We start from the raw sequence: 14,929 nt of genomic DNA, 5'->3' as shown, positions 1-14,929 counted from the left end.
CTGTCTCTCAACAAACCTGACTCCCATCACAAGACCTGAGGCTTTCACATCCTTCTGGAAACTAATTCAATTAACAGGTAAGTGAATTTCCCATAGGATAATTTTTTTTAAATTCATGAGAGCCTGATATTTTCCCAAATAATATATAATATGCTGGAGCAGAATCTGTAAATTAATCAAACCTTTTCCTTCTTTGGGTAAAAGGATGGACCTTTTCAGCAAGAGTGCCCTCAAGGGGACCAATTTAATTAATTTATGGCTAGGTATTTTTTCAATGGTCAGTACTATAGTTGCCTTACACAGAGAATATATTACTGCATGCAAATGAAAACTTGGGCCTTTCAGCATAGGATCAATAAGCACAGTACTGAAAGCCAAGCTCATTTTCTAATTATGGCTTCAGTAAGAAAGTTCAGAAATGAGTTAAAATGTACCATCTACTTGCATCAGCAGTGATAACCAAGTCTCCTTGTTACACTAAAAAGGCACTGTCTTTTTTTCTTAATTCTAAGAAAAGAAATTATAATTTTTAAAGTTGTGAATAAAACCTAAGATTTTAAAAATTATTTTAAAAGGCAAATGTTACTTTAATTATGGTACCTATGTATTTTTTTTAATTAATTTATTTTTATTTTGGCTGTGTTGGGTCTTTGTTGCTGCGCGCGGGCTTTCTCTAGTTGTGGCGAGTCGGGGCTACTCTTCATTGCGGTGCACGGGCTTCTCATTGTGGTGGCTTCTCTTGTTGCGGAGCACGGGCTCTAGGCACATAGGCTTCAGTAGTTGTGGCATGTGGGCTCAGTAGTTGTGGCTCACAGGCTCTAGAGCGCAGGCTCATTAGTTATGGCGCACGGAGTTAGTTGCTCCATGGCATGTTGGATCTTCCCGGACCAGGGCCCAAACCCGTGTCCCCTGCATTTTCAGGTGGATTCTTAACCACTGTGCCACGAGGGAAGTCCCTATGTATTTTTTTAGAAAAAGAAATTTTTGTCACATGGGTTTCTGGAAGAGGACACTCAATTTTCAAAAGAGAACTTTACAACACCTGGAAATTCCAGAGGCTTTTGCAGGACACTAGTAAGAAAGCTATTTTCTATAGAATAAAGAGATTCTGAAATTTTCACTGGAGTGTCTTTTCTTAACAAAATAAATAATGGAGGATTTAAAAAAATGTCAAAACCAGTAATATTTCTTCAAGAATACTGGTAGAGTAAACCGGTACAGCCCTTATGGAGGGCAGTTTGGCAATATGCATTAAAAAATAAAATATATATGCCACTGGATCCAGTAGCTTCCCCCTTAGGAATATGACCTAAAGAAATAATTTAAAATGTGTGCAAAGATTTTCCTACTAGGAAGTTTTGTGCAATACTGTTTATAAATAAAAAATTCAAAACAACCTAAGAACCTATTGGAAGACAATATGTAAATAAATAAGTGCATCATAAAGTACATAATATTCTATTCTTAAAAGGATAATGCAGCTCTAAAATGAAATCACCTCCAAAATATATTATTCAGTTTGAAAAGATTAAGATAGTGTTTTATACAATGAAATCAAATTATGATTATGAAAATATATTAAATAAAACACTTCAGTCGTATATATTAAAGTTACTATTAATATTAAATAAACAAATAAATTACTTATTATATGTTGTATCTTCACATATAGAGAGTAGAAATATGATGTCCAATAAAATGTATCAGTAGTTACCTCTCAACAGTTGGGCTGCTGTTCATTTTTACTTCCTTTATATTTCCCTGTACTGCTTGAATTTTCTATAAAATCATGTTTAATATATTTACAATCAGTTTAAAAATACAATTATATTCATTTTTTTTAAAGGCAAAAAGTAGAAGTACAAATTCAAGGCTTAGGGTGAATAAGGAAGCTTAACAATGGAAAAAAAATAATAAAAGCAAAAAGCCCTCCCCACCTGCCTACTACACTTCAGGTCTTTTGGAGAGTAGGGAAGAGGAGAAATGAGTAAAAGAGCTGAGGGGTGGCAACAGTGAGCAACCTGTTATACCACAGAGAAGCTCACCACTTTAACCACACCAGAAGCATAGCACGGGAAGGTGCTCTTAAGTCTACCACCCCCCCGAAACAAAACCAACCAAACAGACTAGTCTCAGCAGCTCACTATCATGATAATCTAGCTTTGGCCATCCTCAGACACTGAGCCCATTCTAAAGTTACATGGAAGTATATCACAAAGTTTTATTGTTACTTTCAGTAATTCCTCATAGAGGGCAGTTCTAAATTTCTTCATATATGATGTATCAATATGGGTCAAAACTTCCCTGTCCCTCCTTTTTTTCTTTTTCCTGGGCTTGGAACAAAAAGCAATTGCAATGATATCACTCCACAAAGATTACTGCAGTGAGGGGACTTCCCTGGTGGGCCAGTGGTTAAGACTCTGTGCTCCCAATGCAGGGGGCCCACGTTCGATCCCTGGTCAGGGAACTAGATCCCACATGCATGCCGCAATTAAGAGTCCACATGCCACAACTAAAAGATCCTGCATGCCGCAACGAAGATCCCACATGCCACAACTGAGACCCAGTGCAGCCAAATAAATAATTGAATAAATATTTTAAAAAAGATTACCGCAGTGAAACTGAAGGAACAGAAAAATGAGAAAACCGAACCCCAGCTCTCTGATCTATGGAGACTTATAGATGTCCAAGGTCAAACAGAAACTATTCCCTAGAACTTCTAAATTTTAGACGCAAGATCTAAATAACTCCCTTCCCTAGTTTTTTAGTTTGTACCCAAGTATCACAAGCTTCTATTTTCAAGGTTTATTCTGACTTTGCAAATAAAATTGGGCATTTTACTAAAACTTCTTTGAACTCATTACTCCATGAATAAAACAAGAAAAATACCCATACTGATGGAGAAAAACACATTTGCACAGTACTCTAAATCAATTCCCCTTTGTTTCCCTCCCCTAAAGGACTGGCTTAATAACAGTAGTAAAGCCCAAAAAAACCAATCAATCTAATGACTAAGAATTGACTACACAGCCATTTAGCAATTGAAGGTTTATTTTAGTATTTGAAATTCTGTGGTTGTTCAAACTAGAAACCTCATGAATATAGTTTGATATTGATTTCTATTAACAAATGCAACTGACACAATTTCATCCCTCATTAGGAGTGATTTAAGACTCTTAACTGCCAGCTTAATCAGCATTGTTGAAGCATTATCTGTGTGGAGAAAAAAAAGTATACTTGTCCTTCCAAATATCAGTCATTCAATCACCAGATACACCTTCATTCAGCGGTAAATATGTTATTTAGAACAGAAGTTTTAATAACAGGTGAAAAATGAAAAGCAAACTTTCTACCATCCTAGTACTGACAGATAATCCTTATTACTGAGGGAAGGGAAAATAATCAGTCTCCAACCTATTTTAGTTGAACCCTTCCATTAGTAGAGGAAATGAACTGACGGCACATCAAGCTACTCTCCATGAGTTACTTTTCCTCAACAAATTCAGAGACAAGCTCAAGAACTGGGACACAGAATGGAAGAGAGAAAAAAGAAAGACATGGTCTCCTAAGCCACATTATAGTTCAGAATCGGCTCCATTCAACTAATTGAAACTATCAGTAAGAATTTTCCATCAGCTAGATCAGCTACTTTCTATCATTCATTATGATACACTGATTAAGCACACAAAGTTGCTAAAACACAAATATTCTGGCATTATCTCAAGCAAGGAATAAAAACACAAGAAAAAAATTTAAACCCTCCTATGTCCAACAGCTAGTCATTTTCAAAATTTATAATATTAATATATCAATTACACCAGTAAAGATATTCTGCCTATATTTTGTTTCATTGTTCAGCTTAATGAAAGTGTGATGGAAAAGTAAGCATCTGACAGTATTTATTAATATCTGTTTAGCAATTATATACTTGAAGTTCAATCGAAGATTTTAGAACATCAGTGAAACAGTGAAAGGAACACAATCAAAAGATGTTAATCCACCAGGAAAAAGGTCAGCCGTATGTTCACTGTGACCTTGAGTTTACTACCAAAGGAAAAATTTTAAGAATTTTCTAAGAGAAGGAAAAAGAGGGAAAAGAAAGAGATACTCTGAGTGCAGCCACCATCCTTTACTATTCTATCCTTTAAAAAAATACTCATGGGACTTCCCTGGTGGCACAGTGGTTAAGAATCTGCCTGCCAATGCAGGGGACATGGGTTCGAGCCCTGGTCCAGGAAGATCCCACATGCCGCAGAGCAACTGAGCCCGTGCGTCACAACTACTGAGCCTGTGCTCTAGAGCCCGTGAGCCACAACTACTGAGCCTGCGTGCTGCAACTACTGAAGCCCGCACACCTAAAGCCCGTGCTCCACAACTACTGAAGCCTGCACACCTAGTGCCTGTGCTCCGGAACAAGAGAAGCCACCGCAGTGAGAAGCCTGCGCACCGCAACAAAGAGTAGCCCCCGCTTGCCGCAACTAGAGAAAGCCCGCGCACAGCAACGAGGACCCAACACAGCCAAAAATAAATAAATAAATAAATTTATAAATAAAAATGTAAAAATATATATATTAAAAAAATACTCATAATTTTTCCCTAAAAATGTTTTAAATGTGCTTATTAGATACAGTATTAATGCTAGAGTGTCCATGAGCTATCGTTGGCCCTTTTCCTCTCCTCTATCTACAGTTCTCTCCTTGGGTAATGTTATCCACTCTCAAGGATTTAAATACATGCATAATTTATAATTCCAGCTCAGTCTTTTCTAACTTGAAACTCATACACTTAACCACATACTTGACCAAGATATCTAATAAGCATTTCAAACTCAGCATGTCCAAAAATAAATTCCTGATCTGCACTGCCACCCCTCCAACCAATGCAACCCAGTCTTCCCCATTTAAGCTGACATCAACTCCATTTTTCAAGTTGCTCAAGTCAAAACCTTTGGAACTGTTCTTGATTCCTATCCTTCTCTCACATCCCATGATTTGGTAATGAAATCCTATTGCTTCAATCTTCCAAATATATCTAGAAACTAACCAGATCTCACCATGTGTTCTGAGCTGCCACCATTTCTTGCCTAGATTACTGCAGGCTTCCTCACAGATCTTCCTGCTTCTACCCTAATACCCCTACAGTTTCGACTTTATACAGCTGCCAGAATGATCCTTTTAAAACTAAGTCAGAGGTCTCTCCTCTGTTCAAACCCTGCCATGGCTCCCCATCTCTCTTAGAGTTAAAACCAAAGCCCTTTCAATGATACAAGGCCCTTCATGATCTGACCTCACATGTGACCCTTCTGCCCTCCCCTCCTGTTATTCTTTCCACTGCTCATTCCTCCAGGCCCCTTAAGGTTCCTTGAAGTCACAAGACAACCACCAGAACCCCACTGAGGGCCTTTGCTTTTCCTGTTCTCTTAGCCTGGAAGGCATTTATCCCAAACATTCACTTGGTTAACTCCCTTACTTCCTTCAAGTCTTTGTTCAAAGATCACTTCTTAGTGAGGCCTACCCTGTCCACTCTACTTAATATAGCAGAAGGAAGGAAAGAAAGGAAGCAGGGAGGAAGAAATTCACCCTCAGTGAACTCATCTCACCTTACAAAGACTGTGGAAGAAAGTACTAGTACTAGAGGGAGTATATTCCCATGAGAAAATGGAACAGGAGATTAGCTGGAACCCTTCAAGACCCTAGTCATGTTCAGAGACTTGAAAAGAAGAACTCTATGTGCAAAGGACAAGGAAAAGAGTTCTGCTACCAAAAAGGACCTATACACAGAGACCCTATCTGAGTCACAAATATATTCCGGTATACACTAATGTAAGAGTCTCATGGGAAAAAAAAAAAACAACACACAATTTAAAGCATAGCAAACCATTTCCTTACCTACACATGGCAAAAGAGAAACAGCAAGGAAATATATCTCAATGCCAGGTACATGCAAATAAATTAAATAATTTCTGCTCCGTATACCTGTAACAGTTTGTCTCTTACCTGAGATGCTCAGCTTTAGAAACAAAAAACAATAAAAAAACTCATCATCACTTTGAAATCTGACTAGCCAACATCTAACTTCCTGAATTCATAATTTCAGTTTTCAAAAGGGACACCTAAAGCTCCAATCGGTTTAGCATAACATAAAGTGCCAAACAGAAAAACTTGTCATTTCAAGGACAAGTGAAAAATCAACAATTTATTCAAACATGTATTGAGTACCTAGTATTTGTCAGGCCTGTGATAGGAGCTGATATGGCCTTGAGTGTAGTGACTATAGTCAAAATGAGGTACAAATATCAAACACATGAGCATTTGCTTTTATTTTAAGCATATTTATCAATTATATTGATAATGAGTATACATTCTGGCACTGTACTAGATGCTCAGGGGTTATAAAGGTGAATAATAGATTATATTTATTGTTTCCTATGTACACCAGACACTGCATATTATCTCATTTATTAATCCAACAATTTTATGAGTTAAACATCCTTGTTTTAGAGATGATAAACTAAAGCTTAGAAAATTTAAGAGGCAAAACTAGCAAGTCTCAGAGCTGGGGTTTAATCTCAGGCACTTTAAACTCCAGAACTCATGTACTTAACTGTTATGCTAAACTGCTTCCCTCAAGTAGCTTCAAGTCTGGAGGGCAGAAAGATAAGCTTAGAAATAATGTTAATACATGTGGCCAGCGCCATCTCATTTAGTGCCCAAAAGTCTACCTGGCAAATAAAAATGGCAAATTAAGTACCTAGAGTAAAGAATTTACACATTTTATACTACAGAATTACTCCCTAAAGGACAAATTTAATTTTTTAAATTTTTTTTTTTAATTTTTATTTATTTATTTATTTTTGGCTGTGTTGGGTCTCTGTTTCTGTGCGAGGGCTTTCTCTAGTTGCAGCAAGCGGGGGCCACTCCTCATCGTGGTGCGCGGGCCTCTCACTATCGCGGCCTCTCTTGCTGCGGAGCACAGGCTCCAGACGCACAGGCTCAGCAGTTGTGGCTCATGAGCTTAGTTGCTCCGCGGCATGTGGGATCCTCCCAGACCAGGGCTCGAACCCGTGTCCCCTGCATCGGCAGGCAGACTCTCAACCACTGCACCACCAGGGAAGCCCCAAAATTTATTTATTTTTATTTATTTTTGGCTGTGTTGGGTCTTCAATACTGCATGCGGGCTATCTCTAGTTGCAGCGAGCGGAGGCTACTCTTCATTGAGGTGCGCGGGCTTCTCATTGCGGTGGCTTCTATTATTGTGGAGCACGGGCTCTAGGTGCGTGGGCTTCAGTAGTTGTGGCACATGGGCTCAGTAGTTGTGGCGCACGAGGTTAGCTGCTCCGTGGCATGTGGGATCTTCCCAGACCAAGGCTTGAACCCGTGTCCCCTGCACTGACAGGCGGATTCTTAACTGCTGCGCCACCAGGGAAGCCCAACAAATTTAATTTTAAAGAAATAAATGGCTTATAGTTGTATATGATTTACATAATGACAGCAATTTTACAAGAGAAATAAAATGAATGAAAATAATAGATAAAAGCAACTAAGTCCTTTCTACTCTAAAAAGGCCGATCTGCAATAACTTCAATTTAATTACTTCAGTAACAAGACCTCCAGTTCTGTCCAACTCATCTCTTCCTAACACATGGGAACAAAATCAGGTGACTTTAGCACAAAACTGAAAGCCACTTTAAGTATTTACCTAGAAACTTTCTTTCACAAATTCTAAATATTTATGTAGAAAAGGTTTCCTTCTGCCTCTAAGTAAAACTTCTTTTTACAAGTCAGCTACACAAAGCTTCCTAAGACAGATGGGCAGCCTGCAAGGCCTTCAAATCCTTTGTTTAAAAGGTGGCAAATTGGTCCTATTGACCAATAAAGCCAGCCAGGTTTCTGAGAAGCACTGACCCCAATAAAGCCATTATGTTTCTTCATCTTGCAAGACCAGAGCAGACAAAGAAGCCAAAGCTAAAAGAAGAGAAACCAAACGAAGATCAGACAAACATTAAAATCTGTATCATACAAATTTGTGACACAAACAGCCCCTACTTTTTTTAACACTGCTGTCACAATGTTAACCTACAAAAATGAAAAGACTGACCCCACTCTGTTTTTAAAATCTTAATCTATCACTCAACTAGGTAAAATCTCAGCAGTTGGTATAAAAACTGCTAACCTCCTTAAAAATATATACAAGGGTTTTCTTCCCATGTAAAACAGGGAGCAGACAGAAAAAAGTCATATTTGACCACTGAAGACATTCCTAAATAGTGGAAGTTTCTTCTTAAAAAAAGAAGTAGGTATGTATAGAAAACCCTGAAGAAGCTATCAAAATTCTGTTAGAACTAATAAACAAATTCAGTAAAGTTGTAGGATATGAAATCAATACACAAAAATCTGTTGCAATTCTGTATACTAATAACAAACTATCAGAGAAAGAAATAAATAAAACAATACCATTTACAACTGCATCAAAAAGAATAAATGCTTAGGAATAAATTTAACCAAGGAAGAGAAAGACTTGGATATCAAAAACTTCAAGACATTAATGAAAAAAAAATGGATGACACAAATAAATGGAAAAATATTCCACGCTCATGGATTGGAAGAATCAAGATTGTTAAAATGTGATTACTACCCAACGCAATCTACAAATTCAGTACACTGTCTATCAAAACTCCAATGATGGGCTTCCCTGGTGGCGCAGTGGTTGAGAATCTGCCTGCCAATGCAGGGGACACGGGTTCGAGCCCTGGTCTGGGAAGATCCCACATGCTGCGGAGCAACTAGGCCCGTGCGCCACAACTACTGAGCCTGCGCGTCTGGAGCCTGTGCTCCGCAACAAGAGAGACCGCGATAGTGAGAGGCTCACGCACCGCGATGAAGAGTGGTCCCCACTTGCCACAACTAGAGAAAGCCCTCGCACAGAAACGAAGACCCAACACAGCCATAAATAAATAAATTTTAAAAAAAAACAAAAAAAAAACAAATAAAAACTCCAATGACATTTTTCAAAGAAACAGAACAAATAATCCCAAAATTTGTAAGGAACCACAAAAATACCTCAATAGCAAAAGCAATCTTGAGAAAGAAGAACAAAGCTGGAGGCATCACACTCCCTGATTTCAAACTATATTACAAAGCTATAGTAATTAAAATAGTATGTGACTGGCACAAAAACAGACACATAGATCAATGAAACAGAGTAGATCATGCAGAAACAAACCCACACATAAATGGTCAATTAATTTACAACAAAGGAGCCAAGAACATACAATGGGGAAAGGACAGTCTCTTCAACAAATCATGTTAAGAAAACTGGACAGCCACATGCAAAAGAATGAAATTCAACCACTATCTTACACCATACACAAAAATTAACTCAAATGGATTAAAGACTTGAATGTTAGATCTGAAACCATAAAACTCCCAAAAGAAAATATAGGCAGTAAGCTCCTTGACATAGGTCTTGGCGATGATTTTTTGAATCTTACACCAACAGAAAAAGCAACAAAAATAAATAAGTGGGACTATATCATACTAAAAAGCTTCTGCACAGGAAAAGAAACCACCAAAAAAATGAAAAGGCAAGCTACTGAATGGGAGAATATACTTGCAAATCATGTATCTGGTAAGGGGTTAATAGCCAAAATATATAAAGAACTCTTACACCGGCAAAAAAAAAAAAAAAACCCAAACAACCCAATTTAAAAATGGGGAGAAGATCTGAATTGACATTTTCCCAAAGACACACAGATGGCCAGCAGGTACATGAAAAGATGCTCAACATCATTAATCATCAGGGAAACACAAACCAAAACCACAATGAGACATCACCTCACACCTGTCAGAATGGTTATCATCAAAAAGAACATAAATAACAAGTACTGGCAAGGATGTGAAGAAAAGGGAACCCTCGGGGATTCCCTGGTGGTCCAGTGGTAAGGACTGCACACTCTCACTGCCAAAGGTCTGGGTTCAATTGCTGGTCGGGGAACTAAAATCCCATAAGCCACATGGCAGGGCCGAAAATAAAAGAGAACCCACGTGCACTGCTGGTAGGAATTTAAATTGGTACAGGTACTATGGAAAAGAGTATGAAGGCTCCTCAAAAAAGTAAAAATAGAACTACAATATGATACAGCAATTCCACTTCTGGGTGTTTATCTGAAGAAAATGAAAACACTAACTTGAAAAGATATATGCACCCCAATATTAATTGCAGCATTGTTTACAATAGCCAACATATGGAAACAACCAAAGTGTCCATCAATGGATAAATGGATAAAGAAATTGTGAGATATATATATACATAATGGGATATTATTCATCCATAAAAAAAGAATGAAATCCTGCCATTTATGACAACATGGATGGACCTCGAGGGCATTATGCTAAGTGAAATACGTCAGACAGAGAAAGGCAAATACCGTATGATCTCTTTTATATGCGGAATCTAAAAACTATACATATATATATATGTATAGTTATATATATATATATAAAACCAAGTTCATAGAAACAGAGAACAGATTGGTGGTTGCCAGAGGTGGGAGGTGGAGATACAGAAATTGATGAAGGGAGTCCAAAGGTAAAAAGAAAAAATAAAACTGAAAACAACAACAAAAAAATTTAAAAAAAAAGAAGCACTGGGTAAGGGGGCTCTTTAAGCTTCTCACAAGGCATCCCTCTCAAGACAACAGCATCGCCTCCAAAGTGCCAGGATGTCCCTCCATTAAAGCCCACATCAAGGGAGTTTGAGATCAAACAAACAAACAAACAACAGCAACCAAAAAAGAGCAACAAAAAAAAAGAAGTAGGAATAACTAGATGAGTGAAAAAAGCATTTTCATGAGCTTAGAGAGTAATTTATAAGACCAATTTTCAGAACTTTTTTTTGGAATGTTAAATAATAATTCTAGTATCAATGATCTGAGGTAAAAGAAATTAAACAACCTACTGAATGGGAGAAAATATTTGCAAATGGTATGACTGATAAGGGGTTAATATCCAAAATATACAAACAGCTCATACTACCCAATATCAAATAGACCCGAAGAACCCAATTAAAAAATGGGCAGAAGCTCTGAACTGACATTTTTCCAAAGAAGACATATTGATAGCCAAAAGGCACATGGAAAGATGCTTAACATCACTAATCATCAGGGAAATGCAAATCAAAACCACAATGAAATATCACCTCACACCTGTCAGACAGGCTATCATCAAAAAGACAAGAAATAACAAGAATGTAGAGAAAAGGGAATCCTTGTGCACTGTTGGTGGGAATGTAAACTGATGCAGCCACTGTGGAAAACAGTATGGAGGTTCCTCAAAAAATTAAAAATAGGACTACTATATGATCCAGCAATTCCACTTGAGTATATAGTTGAAAAAAAAGAAAACACTAATTCAGAAAGATACATGGACTCCAATGTTCATAGCAGCATTATTTACAATAGGCAAGATATGGAAGCAACCTAAGTGTCCATCAACAGATGAATGGATAAAGAAGATGTCACACACACACACACACACACACACACACACACACACACACACACACACTATGGAATATTACTCAGCTGTAAGAAAGAATGAAATCCTGCCGTTTGCAACAACAATATAGATGGACCTAGAGAGTATTATGTTTAGTGAAATAAGTCAGAGAAAGACAATCTATGTTATCTCATATGTGGAAATCTAAAAACTAAAACAAACAAATATATATAGCAAAACAGAAAGAGACAGATACAGAGAACTAACTAGCAGTTACCAGTGGGGAGAGGGAAGAGGGAGGGACAAGTTAGGGGTATGGGATTAAGAGATACAAGCTACTATGTATAAAATAGATAAACAACAAAGATATAGTGTACAGCACAGGGAAGTACAGCCATTATTTAAATGGAGTATAATCTATAAAAATATTGAATCACTATGTTGTATACCTGAAATTAATATTATAAATCAACTATAATTCAATAAAGAAAGCTAATCTTAAAATATAAAAGGGTTCCTTATGTTCTCTCTTGATCTACATTCTAAATGATTTCAAGAGATCTCTAAGAAATAAGAAACATGCAAATGTCTTTTACAAACAAATTTTTTTAAGTTTACTAATCATATGCTCTCTAAATCAAAAATAAAATTTCTTTTATGAAAATGAAGGGTACTCTTTAATGATCAAAAGAGATTCATAATTCAGACATGCTTAGAGTATCATATGTACTTTTAAGCATAATGAACTGTAGTGGTTACTTTATTCAAATCTGACATTATTTAATTTGTTTCACAGTTTATTTTTCAAGAGAATTTGAGTATACACAAACTTTTCCTTGAGTGTCTATTCTTTATTGATTACATCCACAACAACAAGGAAAGAAAACAAGGGCAACCCACTGCAACTCCAGATTGGCTACCAAAACTAAGAATATGAGAGAGTCTAATGGAAACAAGGCAGGAACTGTTGGAGCCCATGAATATTTCAGAACAATAATGAAAAAGGGTGCCAGATGGGTTCGCTTGCAGCTGGCTAACAACTAAATTTCTGACCAAAGCCAAATGCTTCCTTACATAATCTATCAAGCACTTTTCAGTTCCCTTCTACTACCACCCTTTTCATTCTTTCTTTTTTTCATTTTCCTTTTTCTTTTCTTTTTTAAAGAGTAATACCACCATCATTTCTCTTTCAAAGTGGGACTGTTTCTTATTTTTAATTTTTAAAGAAAAGAAAAGAACACCTGTGTGCCCTGTACTGCTGAGGCCGAAGCATGAGTCTAGCTAGGTGTTACTGCTGAAGCAAAAATGGACAAAGGAAGTGCTATAAAAGCCTAACCACTCTTTCGTAAACAAAGTAGTTTAAAATAAACACTAATTGCCAAGGGTTATCAAACACGTAAGTACAAATCACTCTGCTTAGCTGACAGAGGGGAAGGCTCATCCTTCCCAGAGCACACTGGTCCCCGCCTACCTCTCCAGACTCATCTTCCAACACTGTACCCTATATTCCAGAGACAAAAGCAGCTGAGTTCACTCAAGTTCTTTTAACAATAAAAATTAAAATTACAAATAACATGTAAGCGCCTACTATGTGCCAGGCACTGTTCTAAGCATTTGATCAGCAAATCCCACGAGGAGTCAGAGTACTATTATCATTAGGTAAAGGGAATTTAAGTAACTTGCCCAAAGCAGTCTGCTTCAGAGCCTACACTCAAACTCTACTACTGCCTCTCTAAAAGAGCAGATCGGTTTTATTTCTTTCAAATACAGATCGCTTCAAATCCTGCCCACTACTACAGCTTTGACATACTCTATTTAAAATCACTGCTGAAGGTTTTAAGTCCTAAATCAGAGATTTAAAAGCTTTAATATTGCCAAAATCATCGTGGTAGCCAGCCCGCAAGATGGCTCAATGACCCCTGCCTCCTGACATCCACAGCCCTGAGGAGCTCCCTCTCACAGTGAAACAGGGTTGCACTGTGGGTCGAACAGCATAAGGCAGAAACGATGGTATGCCACTTCTGAGATAAGGTTATAAAAAAACCACAGATTCCATCTTGGGCCCCTCTCTCCATCTGTTTGTCTGTGTCTGTCTGTCTGTCTCTCTCATCATTTGCTCTGAAGGAAGCCAGCAGCCACGTAATTAGGACAAAGAGGCAGCCTACAGAGAGGCCCAAGTGGTGAGAAACAGAGCCCTGCTAACAGCCACACAAATGAGTGTAGAAGCAGATTCTTCAGCCACAGCTGGGCAGGGCCCTGGGGTGACTGCATTCCCTGCCAAGAGCTTGACTGCAACCTTATAAGAGAGAGACTCTGAGCCAGAAGCACCCAGCTAAGCTGCTCCTGGATTCCTGACCCTCAGAAAGTATGCAAGATAATACACACTTCTGTTCAGCACTAAATTTTAGGATAATTTGTTCCTTAGCAATAGTAAACTAATACAAGCAAGTGGCCCTATTGACAGCTTACTTATAACAAGATGTTAAAAGAAAGAGCCTTTTATTTTACAGCTCAGAGAATACAGACAATATTTCATAATAACTATAAGTGAAGCATAATCTTTAAAAATTGTGATTCACTATGTTGTACACCTGAAAGTTATACAATATTGTAAATCAACTATATCTCAATAAGAAAAGTAGAAAAAGACCAGCAAAAAAAAAATCTAAATTTCTAAACTAGAATAACATTGATGCTTTTAATAATTAGTTACATCTTGGGAATTCCCTGGTGGTCCAGTGGTTAAGACTCTGCACTTCCACTGCAGGGGGCGTGGGTTCAATCCCTGGTTGGGAAACTAAGATCCCCCATGCCACGTGTCACGGCCCAAAAAAAAATTAGTCACATCTTTAAAATCTATGTCAATTTAACTTTCAAAATGTTAAAAGCACACACAAGATTTACTTCTTGACTTAATTACTGCATTTGGTTAATGAAACATTTCATATTGTTTATTCATTACATAAATTGTTTGTACCTGGGACCTGAAGATTAAATAGAAAACCAAAACTCATTTCATTAAAGTGTACATAAAAGAGTACTTATTATCTTTAGAGAAACATTCTAAAAGATTATGGTTGAAATGACAAAATCTGGCATTTGTTTCAAAATAATTCTGTAGTGGTAGGTAGGAGTAAGGAGGGAGGAGGGTGAAGATAAAATAATATGGCAGTAAGCTGATAATTAGTTAATGGGCACATATGGATCCATTATACTATTCTTTTTCATGTATGTTTCAAACTTTCCATACTAATGAGGGTTTTTTTGGTTGTTTTTGGGGGGTTTTTCTAAGCAGACAAAACAAAACATACTCTACACTGGCTAACTTCCTACTTTTTTTTTAACAAATTTACTGAATTTATTTACTTTTGGCTGTGTTGGGTCTTCGTTGCTGCACACAGGCTTCCTCTAGTTGTGGCGAGCGGGGGCTACTC

General features: G+C 37.5%; 1 protein-coding gene and 2 long non-coding RNA genes across 9 annotated transcripts in view; 2 read left to right on the top strand and 1 right to left on the bottom strand.

Annotated features, from left to right (window-relative positions):
* The window catches only part of LOC309640733, a 242,823-nt gene that overhangs the window by 157,735 nt on the left and 70,159 nt on the right, over window positions 1–14,929 (top strand). The gene's annotated exons all lie outside the window — the stretch shown is intronic.
* The window catches only part of DENND5B (DENN domain containing 5B), a 228,545-nt gene that overhangs the window by 170,890 nt on the left and 42,726 nt on the right, over window positions 1–14,929 (bottom strand). The gene's annotated exons all lie outside the window — the stretch shown is intronic.
* The window catches only part of LOC309640725, a 104,994-nt gene that overhangs the window by 81,240 nt on the left and 8,825 nt on the right, over window positions 1–14,929 (top strand). The window lies entirely within an intron of this gene.

This window comes from Balaenoptera physalus (genome assembly GCF_965194825.1).
Source record: "Balaenoptera physalus genome assembly, chromosome: 13".
NCBI lineage: Eukaryota > Metazoa > Chordata > Mammalia > Artiodactyla > Balaenopteridae > Balaenoptera > Balaenoptera physalus.
The sequence above is the reverse complement of the archived record's forward strand: the minus strand, read 5'-3'. Positions and strand labels throughout refer to the sequence as shown.